General features: G+C 42.0%; 1 long non-coding RNA gene and 1 other non-coding gene across 2 annotated transcripts; one reads left to right on the top strand and one right to left on the bottom strand.

Moving 5' to 3' along the window:
* The first annotated feature begins 10,761 nt into the window (after positions 1 to 10,761).
* On the top strand, positions 10,762 to 10,885 carry LOC122449079. Its single transcript, XR_006271892.1, has one exon. It is a non-coding gene; the product is annotated as a U6atac minor spliceosomal RNA (small nuclear RNA).
* Positions 10,886 to 11,014: 129 nt separating this feature from the next.
* On the bottom strand, positions 11,015 to 17,838 carry LOC122448471. Its single transcript, XR_006271628.1, has 3 exons — positions 17,793 to 17,838; positions 14,349 to 14,508; positions 11,015 to 11,267 (listed from the first exon to the last, which is right to left on the bottom strand). It is a non-coding gene; the product is annotated as an uncharacterized LOC122448471 (long non-coding RNA).
* Positions 17,839 to 18,556: the final 718 nt, after the last annotated feature.

Below are 18,556 nucleotides of genomic sequence, written 5' to 3'. Positions count from 1 at the left end.
GTCAGCTCTGTGTCTGCATCTCTGTTCCTGCCCTGCAAACAGACTTATCTGTACTGTCTTTCTAGATTCCACGTGCTCTGCTTAGTTGGCTCACTCGTGTCCGACTCTTTGCAGCCCCATGGACTGTAGCCCACCAGGCTCCTCTGTCCATGGGGATTCTCCAGGCAAGAATACTGGAGTGGGTTGCCATGCCCTCCTCCAGGGCATCTTCCCAACCCAGGGATCAAACCCAGGTCTCCCACACTGCAGGCGGATTCTTTACTGCCTGAGCATACATATGTGTTAATGCATATTTGTGTTTCTCTTTCTGACTTACTTCATTCTCTATAACAGACTCTAGGCCCATCCACATCACTACAAATGACCCAATTTAGTCCCTTTTATGGCTGAGTAATATTCGATTGTATTTAAAACAGATAGCTAGTGGGAAGCTGCTGTATAGCACAGGAAGCCCAGGTCGGTGCTCTGTCATGACCTAGAGGAGTAGGATGGGAGGTGGTAGGGATGTTCGAGAAGGAGGGGTATATATGTATACATTTAGCTGATTCACTTTGGCATACAGCAGACACTAACACAGCATTGTAAAGCAATTATATTCCCATTTTTAAAAAGAAAAAAAAAGAAGAAATATCAGCTTTGCCACCTCTGTGTCTGGTGTCTAATAAATTAGAATGTCCCTTCAATCAGCAGTAGAGGTTATGCCTTCCAGGCACTTGCCAAAGGATACAGTCTTGAAATCTCAGTATTGCTAAAAGCCCATGGAAACAAAGGTTATCTCTAAAAAGAAGAGCTTGAAGTTCCTTACATAGAGATCAATAAAATGCATTCCTTTTCAAACTTAGTACCAAGAGGGAGTCTATTCCACCTGATTATTTCATCAGGCAAATACAAGTATAAAACACATCCACATCTTCATTTAGTTGTAATTAGAGGTATATTTTGGGCTTCCCTGGTAGTTTAGCTGGTAGAGAATCCACCTGCATTTTTGCAGAAAACCCTGATTCAAGTCCTAGGTCGGGAAGATCCCCTGGAGGAGGGATAGGCTACCCATTGCAGTATTCTTAGGCTTCCCTGGTGGCTCAGATGGCAAAGAACCCACCTGCAGTGCAGGAGACCTGGGTTCAGTCCCTGGGTTGGGAAGTCCCCTGGAGGAGAGCATTACAACCCACTCTAGTTTTCTTGTGTGGAGAATCCCCATGGGCAGAGAAGCCTGGCGGGCTACAATCCCTGGGGCTGCAAAGAGTCAGACATGACTGAGTGACTAAGCACAACACAGAGGTATATTTCATAGTGAATTATAAAAACTCGGCCTACAATTTTAATTTCATATCCCCTTCTCACTTTGTGGTGTGTAGTTTTCACTCAAATATTCCTTGTGTGTGTAAATGTAAACACACACACATACGCCACATGTCATTATCATCATTCATGTAAGTGGTTTGGGAAAATAGGTAAAAAAAAAAAAAAACTATAAAATGGATCTTATAATTCCCAAACTTTCCTATACTCAGTATAGCAAGGTGTGAAAACCTAAGAAAAATGTGTACATTATTGGGGTTAAAAATATTCCTACTATCTCCTGGAAGCCAACCCTGAACCCTGACTTGACTAATTTCTACTCATTACTCAAGAAGCGTCTCTGGAGTTATCACCTCCAGGAAGCTTTTCATCTACCTAGAACTCGAGCCATAGTTACAGTCCCTGCCCTGTAGCCAGTGGAGTTGGTCATGACCCTGACTATTCCCTGCTGTAACCTGTGAGCTTCCTGAGACTAGATACTGTCTTATCTCTGAAGCTCCAGCACCTACCGTAGCACCTGGTATATAATAATACCACTAAAAATGATTGTAGAATAAATACGAAAATACACCACCTGTCTGAACAGTAGGAAGCAACTTTGCAAAGATGATTGAAACCAAAAATCTAGTTGTAGAACTTGAACTATGAAATCATACATACACTGAAATGAATGATCTCTTTTGTACGCTGTTCAAATATCAACCTCAGTCTTGTTCATTTGAAAAAGGAGAATTGGCATGACTATTAAGCAGTATACTCTTAAAGTATTTTTAAACTGATACTGTCACCATACACATCTGCATTAGTAAAAGATGTAAGGGAAGAGCTCCATAAGTGAAAAAAATGCATTTTTAAACATTTTTATCCTTTTAATTTAGAAAATATTAGAAAAATTAAGCCTTCTGCAGAAACCAGCTGAAACTGTTTCACTCTGGATTCTTTGACCTAGATTGAATCTTACCTCATTGAGAGTTTTAAGATGTACAATCTTGGCCAAATGTAGTCTGAACTCCAATGTAGAATTACCCAAGTGATTTTTTTTTTTGACATGGATCATTTTTTTTTTTGAAGTTTTTTATTGAATTTGTTACAATATTGTTTCTGTTTCATGTTTTGGTTTTTTGGGCCCTGAGGTATGTGGGATTTTAGCTACCCAACAAGGGATCAAACCCACATCCTCTGCATTGGAAGGCAAAGTCCCAATCACTGGACCACCAGGGAAATCTCTTCCAAAGTGATCTTAATATTAACCAGAAATCAGAAGAATTTTTGATCATTAATGAAAAGCACACAAGAATAAGAGCCTATGGGCTATGGAAGAAGGGCGAGATGGTTAACAGAATAGGATGAGATGCTAGGATTCTATTCATTTTCCAAGCTTTTGAGATTAGCTATTCACAGTAGCCAAGACAAAGGCATCACCTCAGTGTCCACCAATGGGTGAATGGATAAAAAAATGTGGTCTCTACACACAATAAATTATTATTCAGCCTTAAAACAGAAGGAAAGCCTGCCATTTGCAACAACACAGAAGAACCTAGAGGACATTATGTTAAATGAAATAAGCCAGTCACAGAAAGACAAATGCAACTTGGCACCACCTTTTGTGAAATTCTCAATAGTCAAATTCATAGAAGTAGAACAGTGGTTATCAGGGGACAAAAGGATCAGAACAAGGAAGGTATTAGTCAAGGGGCACAGAGTTCCAGTTACACGAGATAAATAAACTCTACTGGGTACAGTAGCATAGAGCCCATCATTAACAGCATCGTGTTGTAGAGTTAAATATTTGCTAAGAGCGTAGATCTTATGTTGTCTTCTTGTCACACAATAATAATACATAATGAGAACGGGGTGGGAGGAAATTTTTAGAGGTGATGCATATGTTTATGGCATAGTTGCATGGTGGTTCATGAATGTACCTCTCCAAACTCAAGTTATTTTTTTTTTTTAATTTTTTTATTAGTTGGAGGCTAATTACTTCACAACATTTCAGTTGTTATTTTTTTTAAGAAAAGATACTTCAACAGACACAAACACATAAATACACATAAACAACAACATGCCTTTTCCCTCCCTGTTTATGAGAGTCCATGTTGCCCAGTTTTGAGATCTAGTGTCTAGTCTCACAACTGCAGCATTCCTAAAGTTCAAGTCTACATCACAAGAGAAAGAGAACAGATGGAAATTTGTCTGCTGTCTTGGCTGCTATTTTGTTATTGATGTATCTGCTAAATGCCCCCACCTCAATGGAGAGATTAGAGATGACTGGAATCTGACCCATCTAAGGGATGGAGTCAGAACTTGGGGGCATGGAGGGGGCTGCAGAGGACCATGACTTCCCCAGAGAAAGGGAGGCAGTAGCAGGGGCTGGATGCAATGAAGCCTGTGGGCTACACATCAAAATGTCCCCTAGATCAGGGGTTCCCAACCTCCAGGATCTCATGTCTGATGATCTGAGGTAGAGCTGATCATTTCTACTGTTAGAGATGTAGCAATAATAGAAATAAAGTGCACACTAAATGTGACCCATTTGAATCATCCCCAAACCATCACCTCACCCCTATTCATAGAAAATTAATTGTCTTCCATGAAACCGGTCCCTGGTGCCAAAAAATTGGGGACCACTGCCCAAGAGCAGTTCACAGCAGGCTGCACTCAGGTCCTTAGTACCTACTTATTTAGAGACCCTGCAAAAATATACACAGACTTTCTTATGCATCTAGTCCATGTGTGAGGAGAGAGAAACCTGGATGTAACCAGATTTAGCTGAACTGGGTTTATGGGAAAGAAGGCCTAAATCCTGACTTATTGGCAGACGAATTTGTCCTCCAGAATTTGAATTCTTATCCCTGAGCTAAAACAGAGCAAATGCCCAGCCTCTCACACCTTCTGACTCTGAAAATGCTGCTTTTCCTCTTTTCTCTCTCGCTGCGCCCGCTTGCCTTCCTTTTGGCCTCCTCAGACACCACCACACACACTTGCGTGCATGCTCAGTTGCTTCAATCACGTCCAACTCTGCGCCACCCCGTGGACTGCAGTCAACCAGGCTTCTCTGTCCATGGTATTCTCCAGGCAAGTACACTGGAGTGAGTTGCCACGCCCCTCTTCCAGAGAATCTTCCTGACTCAGGAATCGAACCTGCATCTCCTGTGTCTACCTGGGTTGTCAAGTGGGCCACATACACATACATTTCATAAAAAAGTGAATTATCTTTGTTATTTCGTTGCAGGTCCCATCAAATTGCCAGAGGCCTTCCTTCAGCCTCCCCCGGGATCAACAGTGTGCAGCTGGCTGAGAAAAATCCACACAAGTTTATAGAAAAATGGAAGTATACTGTGTTGTGTGTGTACATTTGTGTGTATGCTTGTAGGCATATGTATATGTGTGCTTATGTATGCATATGTGTGCACATGTTGTATAGGGCATAATCAGAAAGGAGAGAGAAGAGGGGGTCAGGAGAAAGGAACTGCCTCCATATATAAAGAACTATTGACTAGAAGTAATCAGTCCTTTCAATTACCCATCCACCCATCACCCATGGCAAAAACAAAGGACAACACAACTAGAGAAGGCGGGATGCTTTTTTATCATAGAGGAGGGAGAGAGACAAAAAGTAAGCAAGCTATGAAAAATAGACCTCTACCTCAATTTTCTTAACCAAATCCAAAATGTACTGCTTATAGCATTGGCAGTTTACAATGGCAATTAACATCAATCCTAGGGTCTAATTAACCTCAATCAACAAGTCTAAGTAGGTTAATTAAATAGGATTTGGCTAAGCATGAAGCAGAAAAATACAGCTGTCTCATTTAAATATGATTTATGGAGGAAAGTCACGCCTTACCAAAGTTTTTCAATTTCTTTTTGGGCAGCAAAGTGTATTGGAGGATGGGGTGGGGTGGAGGTGTCACCCAGAACACCTCTTACAGTCTGCCTCATCTGATTTCCTTGGTCCAAGCCAGTCAATATTGGAGCCTGTACCTCCAATATTCTTACCAGGTTATTCGCCTTGATCTCAATCTAATCTTCTCTAAGAAACCTGGACTCATCCCTTTGTTGTTTACTTTGCACCTACCTATCCACCCCCACTCCCTTATGTTATAAATTTCTTCAGGGCACACAGTCTATTTGATTCATCCTCATCTCCTTAAAGTCATCAAGCAAAGTGCTTTGTGAGTAGTAAGTGCCCAATTAATCGTGCTTTTAATTGGATTTTCATCAAAATGTACTTTTTTCTCACCACGCCCCCAATCATAATTTGGATTCCTGGGCTTTAAGATAAAAGAGTCCAGATTCTGTGTGGGACGGAGGCATTGCAAGCTGCAGGGGCCTCTCTGGTCCTGTCTTCAGTGTCTCGTTGATGTCCCCATGATTGTTCTACCCCTGTCATTCGCTAGGAGATCAAGGGGGGCAATCTGGTCAATGGTGACATCAAAGGTTCTGAATATTTGACTTTCAAAAGAGCTCATCAGGGAACTTTCCTGATGGTTCAGTGGTTAAGATTTCACCTTCCAACACAGGCAGTGCAGGTTCGATCCCAGGCTGGAGAGCTAAGAACCCGTATGCCTCTCAGCCAAAAACCAAAACATAAAACAACAGAAGCAATATTGTAACAAATTCAATAAAGACTTTGAAATATGGACCACAGCAAAAAAAAAAAAATCTTAAAAGAAACAAAGAGCTAATCAGCATACACTTTAGGAGTTCCATGAACAGAGCCCACTGCTATGACTTAAAAAGGTCAAACTGGCCAATTCAGATTCTGCATTAGTTCTGTCATTATTGAATGTCTGCTGCCTAGTGTGTCTATGAAAAGCGTTATGAATACATAATTTTTTTTCTTTTTATTAGAAGTATTTCAGGTTACATGGGCACTCCTGCCTTCTCAAATAATACCTATCTTGTAGCTGACACTCTGAAAGCAAACAAAAGATCCTTCTGGGCGCTGAGCTATCAGATCACAGAAGTGACCTCAGGAATCAGTCTGCTCCGCCCCCTCATTCGACATACGTGGAATATTCAAGCTGGTCAGGTCACGCTCCCCTGGAAACTGACCAGCCCTGAGCCCGTTCTCTGCCCCTGATTCTGTTCTAGCCAGTAGGAAGCTCTGTCACTCCAAAAGGAATAAGAGCTCAGAGTCCTCTAGGCTTGCCAGAGTTCCACTAGAGACAAAGAACTGTAGAATCCGGTTGAGTTATCAGATATTATTATTTACCGGGGATAGGGGGTTGTCTGCACCCACTGGAGAGATGGAGTGTGTCACCGTGGACGGGTTCCCAGACAGGGCCAAGGAACTGTTGCAGCTACATTTTTTTTTCTTTTTAAAGAATTATTCTTTGATTTCTCTTCTTTATAGGAGTATAATTGCTTTATAATGTTGTGTGTGAGGCACTTATTACTACAGTTATCTTAATGAAAAATTTCAAATATATCATTTGCATGCTTATTTTTAGGTTTGAAAACTGAGGCTCAAGAATTTTTTTCAAACCCTGATCTCTGAATCCTTTCTGTTTAACACCAGTTGAGATAGAAAATCAGATGAGTTAGAAGACCTAAGAGGACGGGGGCAGTCTTGTCTGATATGTGGGTTGACTATGTTGGTCCTCACAGGGACCCAGTTATCCTAATTACACCTGCCTCTTTGTCTCCAATCTCTCACTGTCCTCTGTCTGTTAACACGCACACTTGTTTTCTTGTTTGTTTTGAGCCCTGTCTAAAACTGTTTTCATCACATGACCCTTAGATTGTCCTTTCTTTGAATTCCGAGTGCCTGTCTAAGGTGGCTTCATCCTCTGGTTACTCCAGCCAGAAGCTGGGAATCCTCACATGTGATTCTGTCTCTTCTGAAAGGCCCTGTGACCTTCCTGCACAACTGCCCTGCTTAAGACCTCTCCCTAGGTCAAACATCTCCCTCCCACAAATCAGTCTCTCCATCAAGACCAATTATTCATCTTAAGGGCTTCCCAGTGGCTCAGCAATAGAGAATCTGCCCTGCAATGCAGGAGACATGGGTTAGATCCCTGGGACAAGAAGATCCCCTGAAGGAGGGCATGGCTTTGGAGACAGAAGAAAAACTTTGTTTCACTGAATTTTTTACCATGCACTTGTATTATCTAATTAAAGGTTGTTTAAATTTTGAAATATCAATAACTGCATCATTTAAACAGAGTGCAAAAGAATAGAGGATTATAGTCTTAGTGATTTCTATCATAAGTCCTCAGAATTTTAGAAATTTCTCCTATACCTCAGAATTGTTCACAAAATCCCATCTATTTTATACGAGTCATTTTCTGTCTAGTTACTAGAAATTTGGTTTGCATAAATATTTCTACCCATGGTGAACTTAAAAGTATAACTTTTAACTCAACGTTTTCACACCAATACTAACCGGTACATTTTTTAATGTCCTGTAGGACCTGAATTTAGAGATACATGTTCGGACTTCATTTTTGGATGTTGAAATTTATTCATTCCTTATTTTTCAAAACATTTGCATGAGTTAGTTTATTACCATCCATGTTAGAAAGTAGAAAATGGTATTTCGAACAATAAGTCAATTTCCCATTAAAATAAAGGCAGGACAATGAAAATTCTAACCGGAATCTAAAATTGGGTTTTTCTGTCAGTACCTTGAAAATGCATAGACTTGAAAATGAGCCAAACTTTCCAATAAATATTAGTTATCTGGCAAATACTCATTAAACATCCTTTACACAGAACACAGTGTAGGAATTCCATGAGGAAAATGCTCGAAGATGGTTCCTCTCTCCCTCCGAAAAATGTTTACTGGTAAATGTGAGACACACATACTCATGGAAATAAGTAAGTGAAACAGAGTTCCACTTGATTAGTTTCAAGAGAATAATATGGTCAGAAAGTGGAGAGAACTAAAAATTTTCTGGCTGGGGTGTTGAGAAAAGGTTTTGCTGAAGAGGTAAGATTTAAGTCACTATTAAAGAATAGATATGACTTTTTGTAAAATATATGATCCACGTATTCAAGATAATTCCAATCGGAAATAGTATACACAAGTTTATCTTGACCATGTTATCGCATTCACCTAGAAGGTCAAATTAGATCAATTACCATCTTTCATCAAATTAGATCAATCATCATCATTCATTGAATTAGATTAATCACCATCGATCATCAATTCTTAGCGAGGAATCAGGAGAATAGCACTTTTTTCCCCTTTACCTGCCACTCTTCCCCTCCCTGCCTTCACCCTCTTTCCTATTCTCCTATCCCCCACCTCACCCAGCAAATAACTGAGTCAACTGCAAAATTGTTATAAAAAAGAAAGAAAGAAAAATATTCAAGGAAGCTGTCTGTACACATCCTGTCATATGTCCGGCACGGACACAGAGTTAAAGGAGCAGCAATCTGATCCATGGGACTTTCCACACCTCATTCAGCAGTGGGATTGTTACCCTGAATCTCACACAGTGATGTCAGCTTGAGTTCTTCCAAGTTCACCATGGAGAAAAACATCTTTACTTGCTGCCAGATCTTCTACAAACTCCCTGCTTCTTTTAGGGACCTTTCTTGAACAGTCCATACTGACTTCCCATGCCCCCCAAACAGACCTGGCACTGAAGCATGTAGATGTCACCTTCAAACTTCCTGTGGCTTCCAGTCCAAGGGCCTGATCAATAGAAAGCCTTGAAGCCCGTCAGGGGGTTGGGGATACCAACAGGACATACAAATCCCTCAACTCTCAAAAATGTTGTTCTTTCCTTATCATTGTAATCCTGCATCCTGCTCTCCCAGAGAGAATGCTCTTTAAGCAGATTGGTCCTAAATCCCGTTGCTGCCTGTGACCAGGACCACTTCCCAAGACCTGGGCAGCTGTAGTACCCCAGGTCTCACAGCATTGCTGCCCGCAAACCAATCACATCAGCTCACCCATTATTCATGTGTTCATAGATCTCTCTAGGTGGGCACATGGTCCCTCCTTGATGAAGGGAAATTTTCAGTCCAGAAACTTTTTGGTGTTCTTTTATCCTGCCTTTGCTTGTGTATAACTTGTCTTTAACTAATGTGTGTATGTTCAGTTGCTCAGTCATGTCGGACTCATTATGATCCTATGGACTCTAACTCACCAGACTCCTCTGGCCCTGAAATTTTTCCAGGGAAGAATACTAGAGTAGGTTGCCATTTCCTTCTCCAAGGGGATCTTCCTGACTCAGGGATCAGACCTGCATCTCCTGCATGCCCCCAGAGATGAGATTTGAAGAAATTCAAGGAACCTTTGTTGGTTCTTGTCCTTAAAAACCTCCTGCCTTAAAAAGGCAGGGAGATTCTTTACCACTGAGTCACCTGGAAAGCCAAAGTCATCACCACCTATCTATAACGGCTAATGCATAAGATGTTTTATTCAGAATTGCATCTGATACTGGTGATGATTCTCAAACTAGCTGTCTTTGATTGTTTCAACACTAACACCCCTTAGTTACTGATCCTGGCACAAGGGGTGATGGTGAACAGGGATACTAAAAAGAGTTGAGTGAGAAATACTGGGATTCTGCTCTTCCCATCACCCCTTTTATGATCAGATCCCCAAAGAAAGGCTCTCACATAGAATCTAGAGACTGAAGGGCTCCTTTTTTACCATCTGGCCTTGAAACCCACACCCCAAAACGTGTCCTTTCTGCTGACACAGACAGGTCCTCTCTTTTTCCTCCAAATCCCAATTTTGCCATCAGGAAGTGACTGACCACAGCTACAAGCAGCATTTATAGGCACCCAAGCCTACCCTCGGGAAGCAAGAGCAAGTTGGATTTGCAAAGAGGGGCCGAGCCTGGTGACCTCCAACAAAGAGATGGTGGCAGAAGGGTTTATGCCCTTCTAAGCATGGTGATCTTGTCTAATCGTGAAGTAACCAGCCAGGATCTGGAAATGTGACCAGTTAATCAGTGACCCTCACAGTTCCAAACAACAGGGGACAAGGGCAGGAAGAGACAGACTTGCAAGTTTTCTCTCCTTCTTACAATATGTGGTGTGATAAGTGAGTAGTTCCTTCCCAAGAAAGCACAAGCTTTTTGAGAACAGGAGTCAAAAATTGTTCCTTGAATTTCTTTGAATCTCATCTCTGGGGCCTGGCTATGAAAGCACACACTGATCAATCAGATTTGACCAGCCTGTGGTCTGATTGACATCATCCTGACACCCACCCAAAGCCTTCCTCATCTCCCCTCCTCCTTCCTTGTGTCCAGGTTTCCTGTGCTGATTCTGCAGGATAGTGTTGGAGGGAAGGAGACTTCCTGAATGCAAGTTGGCACCTAACCAGTGTCTTCTCCAGGCTCCTGCCTGCCAAACCATAAACCATCTGCTGCACAGGGGACCTGACATGATAATCTCCCATTACCTTCAAGGAACAAATGCATGCAAGGAAAATGTAATGGGCCAACAATTTTAGATATTCTTGAGTTTAAAAATTGCAACAATAAAACCATATGAGTGTTGTATGAAAGGAGAGAAGGTTAGCACTCCTTTGACAAGGATGGAAGAGGCTCTTGGGCCTGACAATACACATATGTTAAGGCATTGCCTCCTACTTTGTGGCATCTAACCACTGTTTTTTTTTTTTTTAAATTATGACTGATTTGCATTGTTGTATGGCAGAAAGCAGCACAACATTGTAAAAAGAAATTTTAAGAATTTTAATAAAAAGACAAATAAAAGTAAATAAAAAGCGTATGAAGACAAAGCAGCAACCATCAATCTGCCCAAAATGATCATAAGCGTAAATTATTTAGCTGTTGTGGAGAGACGGCTCATTGGTGGGCAGAGAGCTGTGCTCTGGTTCTGACTCATCCACTAAGTAGCTGTCTGATCTCAGCAACTTGGTCCACTGGGAGATGGTGAAGAACAGGGAAGCCTGCCATGCTGTAGTCTGTGGGGTCGAAAAGAGTCAGTCACAACTGTGTGACTGAACAAGGGCAGGCAAGCTTCCACCTCCTCATCTGCAAATGAAGAGGTACAAAGTCTGAGGTCACTTTCAACCTCGTAAATTTACTAACTTTGGAAGCATTCAACTCTCTTAGCTGAAAGTTCAATAAAATGATTTATTTGGTGAATTTCAGTATTTCTAAATGTAAACACATTTTTCAATAGTCCTGCCTACCAGGACCAAACATGTTACTCATTAAGTTAAAGACATTCGAAGTCTACACAGGACAATTGCATATGAATAATCTTCATTTATTTCTTTTCCTTTTTATTTATTTAAAGATTTTTTTGAATGTGGATCACTTTTAAAGTCTTTATTGTATATGTTACAATATTGCTTCTGTTTAGGTTTTGGTTTTTTGGCCACAAAGCAAGTGGGATCCCCAACCGGGGATCAAACCCACACCTTCTGCATTGGCAAAATCTTAACTCCTGGACCACCAGGGAAGTCCCTCTTTTCCTTTTTAGAAATTAAAAAAAACCTAGTGGTGGGAAACGCTGGTAATGGGGATTCTGAGATCAATGCCAATAACAGCACTATGATTCCAACTGTGACCTTAAGTCACCCGAAAGTCACGTAGGCTGCTCACGGGAGAACAAAAGAAGTTTTACCTATTTCACGCGGGAATGGATATTCACAAAAATGTACACATGTGAGCTTTCGCAGTTCTACTGCTGGTGAAGTTATTTAATACATTTAATCTACTGTGTTAATTTGGAGGAAGTCTGACAAATATGTTGTGCAATATGTCATTGGAGAGCTTGGTTTGGGTAAGGGACTTTTTAAGTGTTATACCAGCAAAGAGTAAAGTCATTATGTTTTCTCCCAAAGAACTGTACATTAACAGGTTTCATTGGCTACAAAAGTATTTGGCTTCTGTCTTAAATAGCTACCTGATTATTTTTAAACAGCTTAAATATGCCTTAAACACCCTCCAATCACATCTTCTTGTGGTGAGCGAGGTCCTGGGGGTCACAGCGAATCACCACCTTTGCTTGGAACTGCCTCCTTCTGTCTTTGACATTCCTGACATATTTCCATCATCGCTGCAGGGAGCTATCATGAATTGCCATCCAAAGAGACTCGGGGATGTGCAGAGTGACAGCAGGGGGAGCAAAAGTTGTCACACAGCCTAGAAAGGCAACAAATCCGCAGGAGTGGAGGAATTTCAGCAACTCCTGGATTTTCACAGGCACACATGCCGTGACTCAGAGGGATGGACATTATTAGTAATTAAATTGTTCTCTCCTCTGCTCTGCACCTTCAGGCCACAGTCACGTGGGAAGATGATTGAACATTTACTTGAGCAGCAAACTGTAGGGAAGGCAAATAGGTGGAGAGAGTAACTGTACATACAGTCTGTACAATCCCAGCAGCAGCTGGGTCCACCTGGGGATGTGCAATCAGAGAGGATGGGGAAAGAGTGGGCACTGGTCATCTCTGCTGTGACATCAGGACAAAGGCTTGGAGAATAAGAAGAAAATTCAAGGGACTTCCCTGGCAGTCCAATAGCTAAGACTTCCCCTTCCAATACAGGGGGTGTGGGTTTGATCCCTGGTTGGGGAGCTAAGATCCCACATGCCTCGTGGTCATAAAAATAGAACAGAACAGAAGCAGTGCTTCCCTGGTGGTTCAGTGGTAAAGAGTCCACCTGCAGTGCGGGAGACTTGGGCTCGATCCCTGGGTCGGGAGGATCCCCTGAAGAAGGGCATGGCTACCCACTCCAGTATTCTTGCCTGCAGAATCCCATGGACAGAGGATTCTGGTGGGTCACAGTCCATAGGGTTTCAAAGAGTCAGAGATGACTGAAGCAACCTAGCAGGCACACACAAAAATAACAGAAGCAATATTGTAACAAATTCAGTAAAGATTTTTTAAATGGTCCACATTTTTAAAAACTCTTGAAAATTCAAGGTTCCAGGGAGGTTGGCCCAAGGAAGCGGCTGGGCTTCCCCTGCACCCTCCACCCCCAGACCAGGGGTCTCCCCTGGGGAGCCTGTCCTGATCACTCCCCCCAGATCCCAGCACATCCCCTGCCCAGGTAACAGTGTGATCCTTGAGGCAGTATCAGAATCAGGTTTTTCTCTGTACCTCTGCACCTGACATAGCTTCTGAATGAAAATCTAAAGTTCATTATGCATTTAATATGTAGACATTTTAAGCATGTCATTCTCACCATGATCATTTACGAATTATCCTCACCATTTTACAACTTGAGGAGACCCAGACCAATTTAGTAGTTGGTGCCAGAGCACCCCATTCCAGAGTGAGATGTTTCCATTGACATCTATAATGACAAACAGTAGGTCTTCAATAAAATGGCTGATAAATTAATAAACAGAAGCAGAATGTGTTTAAACATTGTTTACTCACCACTCTACATCTCATTTAATATAAATTTTCAAAATTGTAGGGAAAATTGTTAGTCACTCCACCAGGCTCCTCTGTCCATGGATTTCTCCAGGCAAGAACAGGAGTGGGTTGCCATGCCCTCCTCCAGGGGATCTTCTTGACCCAGGGATTGAACTCAAGTCTCCTGCATTGCAGGCAGATTCTTCACCATCTGAGCCACCATGGGGAAACATTATAGGGGAAGATGCAAAGCAAATGCAATTGCTCAGATATGATTACATAATAGCTTTTTAATAATGTCAAATAGAACACAGATTTTCTTAAGAAAACCAGATGAATAGCTCCCTCTTTCACAGGGGAATGAAAAATGTAGAAACAATTGCCAATCAAAACAGGAAAAATTTCTCTACCATCAGTGCTCAATTACTGAAAAGAGGTATTTCAGGAGAGGTTCACAGAAGAGAAGGGAGAAACTAGCTCTCCTGGGCAGATCAGTCACAGGCTTGCCTTGGTGTCCACGGGGATTCAGCATCTTTCCAGTAAGAAGCTTCCTGGTGGCTCAGATGGTAAAGAATCCACCTGCGATGTAGGAGATATGGGTTCAGTCCCTGGGTTGGGAAGATCCCCTGGAGAAGGAAATGGCAATCCACTCCAGTATTCTTGCCTGGAGAATTCCATGGACAGAGGAGCCTGGCGGGTTACAGTCCATGGGGTTGCAGTCAGACATTACTGAGCGACTAACCTTCACTTTGGAGAGCTGTCATTCCTCAGCCATCGCTGGCACCTGAGACCCGAGGTAGCAGGATCAGCACTTGGAGACAGTGGGTCTTCTTGAAAACGTGGATTTTGGAGTCGCAGTTTCAACTACAGACAATGTCTGATCACCATGATGCAAGTTGGTTCTGGGCAAAATTGAGATACAGTCCTTTGAAATTGCTTTAAAATCTCAGCCTCCTCTTCCCTCTAAGTCTGCTGCTGTGCCCTCCTCACTCACCCTCTTCCTCATTCCTTCCTTGCATTTAGTTCTTTTCCACACACAGTTTTTTTAATTGACATACAGTTGATGTACTGTGTTCTGTTACTTTCTGATGTAAAGCAAAGTGATTCAGTTATACATATCTATGTTCATTTTCATATTCTTTTCCACTGGTTTATCTCAGAATGTTGAACATAGCTCCCTGTACTATACAGTAGGTCTTTGTTGATTATTTTTTATATAGTAGTGGGTACCTGTTAGTCTCAAACACCTAACTTATCTGCTCCCACCTTTTCCCATTGGTAACCATAGTTTTGTTTTCCTAGCCTGTGAGTCTGTTTCTGTTTTGTAAATAAGTTCATAAAAGAATTTTTTTTTAGATTCCACATATAAGTGATATTATGTGATATTTGTCTTTCTCTGTCTTAGTATGATAATCTCTAGGTCCATCTATGTCAATGCTCACAATGAGAGAGTAACTTGCCTGACTAGAGCCAGTCCATTTTATCTCAAATGTCCACTCTTTTTTTTTCTTTAATTTTTTTTGACATAAGGTTGATTTACAATGTTGTGTTAATTCCTGCTGTACAGTAAACTGATTCAATTATACACATACAATTGTATATGTGTACTCTTTTTCATATTCTTTTCCATTATAGTTTATCACAGGATATTGAGTATCATTCCCTGTGTTATACAGTAGGACCTTGTTTATCCATCCTATATGTAATAGTTTGCATCTGATAATCCCAAATTTCCGTTTCAATTCCACCCCCCGCCCCTTGGCAACCACAAGTCTGTTCTCTATGCCTGTGAGTCTGTTTCTATTTTGTAGATATGTTCATTTGTGTCATATTTTGGATTCCACATATAAGCCCACATGCGATTTTTGCTGCTTGACTTGAAGTCACTCCAGTTGTGTCCAGCTCTTTGCAACCCTATGGACCGTAGCACACCAGGCTCCTCTGTCCATGGGATTCTCCAGGCAAGAATACTAGAGTGGGTTTCCATGTGCTCCTCCAGGGGATCTTCCTGACCTAGGGATTGAATCCCCATCTCTTGTATGTCCTGCATTGGCAGGCAGGTTCTTTACCACTAGCACCACTTTCTTAGCATAATTTGCACAATATCTGCCTTTTAAATAGCTCCCTTCAAGGGCCCCTCTGGCCTTGTGGTCACTATACAGTCTTTTAGTACCAACCAGCCTTCTCTGTCAGAGAAGGCAATGGCACCCCACTCCAGTACTCTTGCCTGGAAAATCCCGGACGGAGGAGCCTGATAGGCTGCAGTCCATGGGGTCACTAAGAGTTGGACACAACTGAGCGAGTTCACTCTCACTTTTCACTTTCACGCATTGGAGAAGGAAATGGCAACCCACTCCAGTGTTCTTGGCTGGAGAATCCCAGGGACGGGGTAGCCTGGTGGGCTGTCATCTATGGGGTCGCACAGAGTCAGACACGACTGAAGCGACTTAGCAGCAGCAGCAGCAGCAGCGTTCTCTATGACTGGACATCCCTCCCATGAACACACCCACTTTGACGTTTCCAGTTCTTTTAGAGTCAGTGTCCTGTGTTACCAGCGGCTCACCCCAGCTTTACGCCCCCTGCCCCCCGACATACACACATGCATCATAGTATCCTGGTCACACTCAGGAAAATTGAAAACGTGTGTTCTTTCTCTCCCTGGTGATAATTTCATTTTCAAGGCAATTGTTACGCATCTAATCTTTACTTTTATGAGTAGTATCTCCCAAGAATTCTCATGCAGAATCAGCAATCAAATTTAGAAGACGCAAAGACCCTCAGTGGCTTTTATCCTGAGCTGAGGTCATAATTAAGCTCTGTCACCAAGGTGAGTGATTTGAGACGGACCTGATAACAACTGTGCTCCAATTTTGAAGTGAATTTATCTAATGACATGACGGATGGTTAGGTTTTGAAAGCTGGAAAGATAAGAGGTGTGTCTGCTGCCGAAGATGTGTGTGCTGCCTCAGGCAGATGCAAAGCCCACGTTTCCTGCTGGTGTACGTGTGGGCTCCTAATACTAACACCGGAGCAATGCCTCGACTCTGATTGTGATGACCCTTCCAGAAATATAAATTGGAGTTAGCTGTGAAAAGCTAACTGTCTCTTGCTCATTTGCAAGATAGTTAGGAGGACCCACAGTGAGTGTTTCTCTGTCTCTGCCATGGGGCTTCTGTGGCCACAAATGACCTCAGGACTCAACACCAGGACAGACAAACAGAAGCCCAGACCCAGAAGCTGGCAGTTGCTGGGCTCAGCAATGATAAATCACTCGATCCACTGTCCCTGGCATGGCTTTGAATTTGTAACATCTTTATACTGGCAAGTCCCAGCTAGGATAAGCTTAATTATTTATAGCTGCTGCTCAATTCAATTTTTATAAGACTGGAGTATATGTATAACAATTCTATAGTCAATGTAGCAAATAAGACCATATCAGGTTGAATATGATGCAAAAGGGCTTTATTACCGGACAGAGAGAAAGGCTTTCTCCAAATTTAACCAAAGTCCACTCTCTGCTCTCAACGCTTTACTTTTCGGCACACTGCCTCACGACATGAAACAGAACAAGCATTGGAGGCACAAGAGAAATGAAGCTCACAGGCTCACAGCAAAGCAAGCACAGAATTTCAACTACAGCCAGACTGGCAGTACCCTCCTGGGCCACAGTTACTGCCGGAGATGATGAAGCCGCCTCTTTCAACCAAGTGAGTCTGCACATCCCAGCGTCTAAATGATGGCTTCGCGCTTGGTGTTCATTTATTAATAGGCTGCACAACTTTGCTGTTTGAATCTTTGGTATTGCTTTCAATGGTTATTGAACACTTTTTTATTGACGTATAGTTAATTTACAAGGTTGTTTTAGTTTCAAATATATAGCAAAGTGATTCCATTTTGTTGACATGTATGTATACTGTTTGAGATTCTTTTCCATTAGAGATTATTACAAGATACTGAGTATAGTTCCCTGTGTTACACAGGTTCTTCTTGTTTATTTTATATATACAGTAGTGTGTATATATTCATCCCAAACTCCTAATTTATGCCTCCCCTCTTTCGCCTTTGGTGACCGTAAGTTTGTTTTCTATGTCTGTGAATCTTTTTCTGTTTTGTAAATAAGTTCATCTGTATCATTTTTTGGATCCCACAGGTATGTTATATAACTTGTTACTTGTCTTTGACTTACTTCACTTAGTGGGATTATCTCTAGGTCCATCAGTGTTGCTGCAAATGACGTTATTTCATTCATTTTCATGGGTTGTTGAACACATTTGGTGAAGCGCTCCACATATTTTATGATTTCTAAAAACAAATGTTGTAGAGGGGAGAGCATCATTTGGTTTGGAAGTTCTGCTTTGAAATTGAGAGATGGTGACAACTCACATGCTCAGCCTCACTGATTCCTGGGAGTCAGGCAGGTCGGCCCCAAGTTTTCAATGTCAATTAATGCTGTCATTTCATGTGCTTGTTAACTGTTTACCTTTAAAAATTGCTACATTTACTATCTTTTCAATCTGTGACAAAACCCAAGACCTAGAGAAAAGGTGAGCATGTGGTGAGTTGATTCCTTCGTTTTTCTCCTTTGACAGACATTCACAGAACATTTACTATGTGCTATAAGGCACTGTGGCTCCATCATGAGTCAGGGCTTGCCTTGCCCTCAGAAGAAGGTGAGACAGAGAAATAAGGACTCAAAGAAGTCACTGGACACATTGTCACAGAAGCATGTGGGCAAGGTACTACATGGGCTCAAAAGAGAAAGCAGTCAACTCCATCCAGGGTATTCATGGAGCACAGAAATGCAGGAGACCCACTACAGGGCCCTGAGGTATGTGTAAGCGTTTGCTTGGCAGACAGGGGCAAGGAGAGCCAGGCCACTGGAAGGAGACACATGGGAACATGCAGACTCTCGGGGACTTAAGGGTGTGGCCCCTGAAGTGTCTGGTGTGT

Source organism: Cervus canadensis, chromosome 10 (genome assembly GCF_019320065.1).
Source record: "Cervus canadensis isolate Bull #8, Minnesota chromosome 10, ASM1932006v1, whole genome shotgun sequence".
NCBI classification, from domain to species: Eukaryota; Metazoa; Chordata; class Mammalia; order Artiodactyla; family Cervidae; genus Cervus; species Cervus canadensis.
Note: the sequence above shows the minus strand (reverse complement) of the source record. Positions and strands in the feature narration are given on the sequence as shown.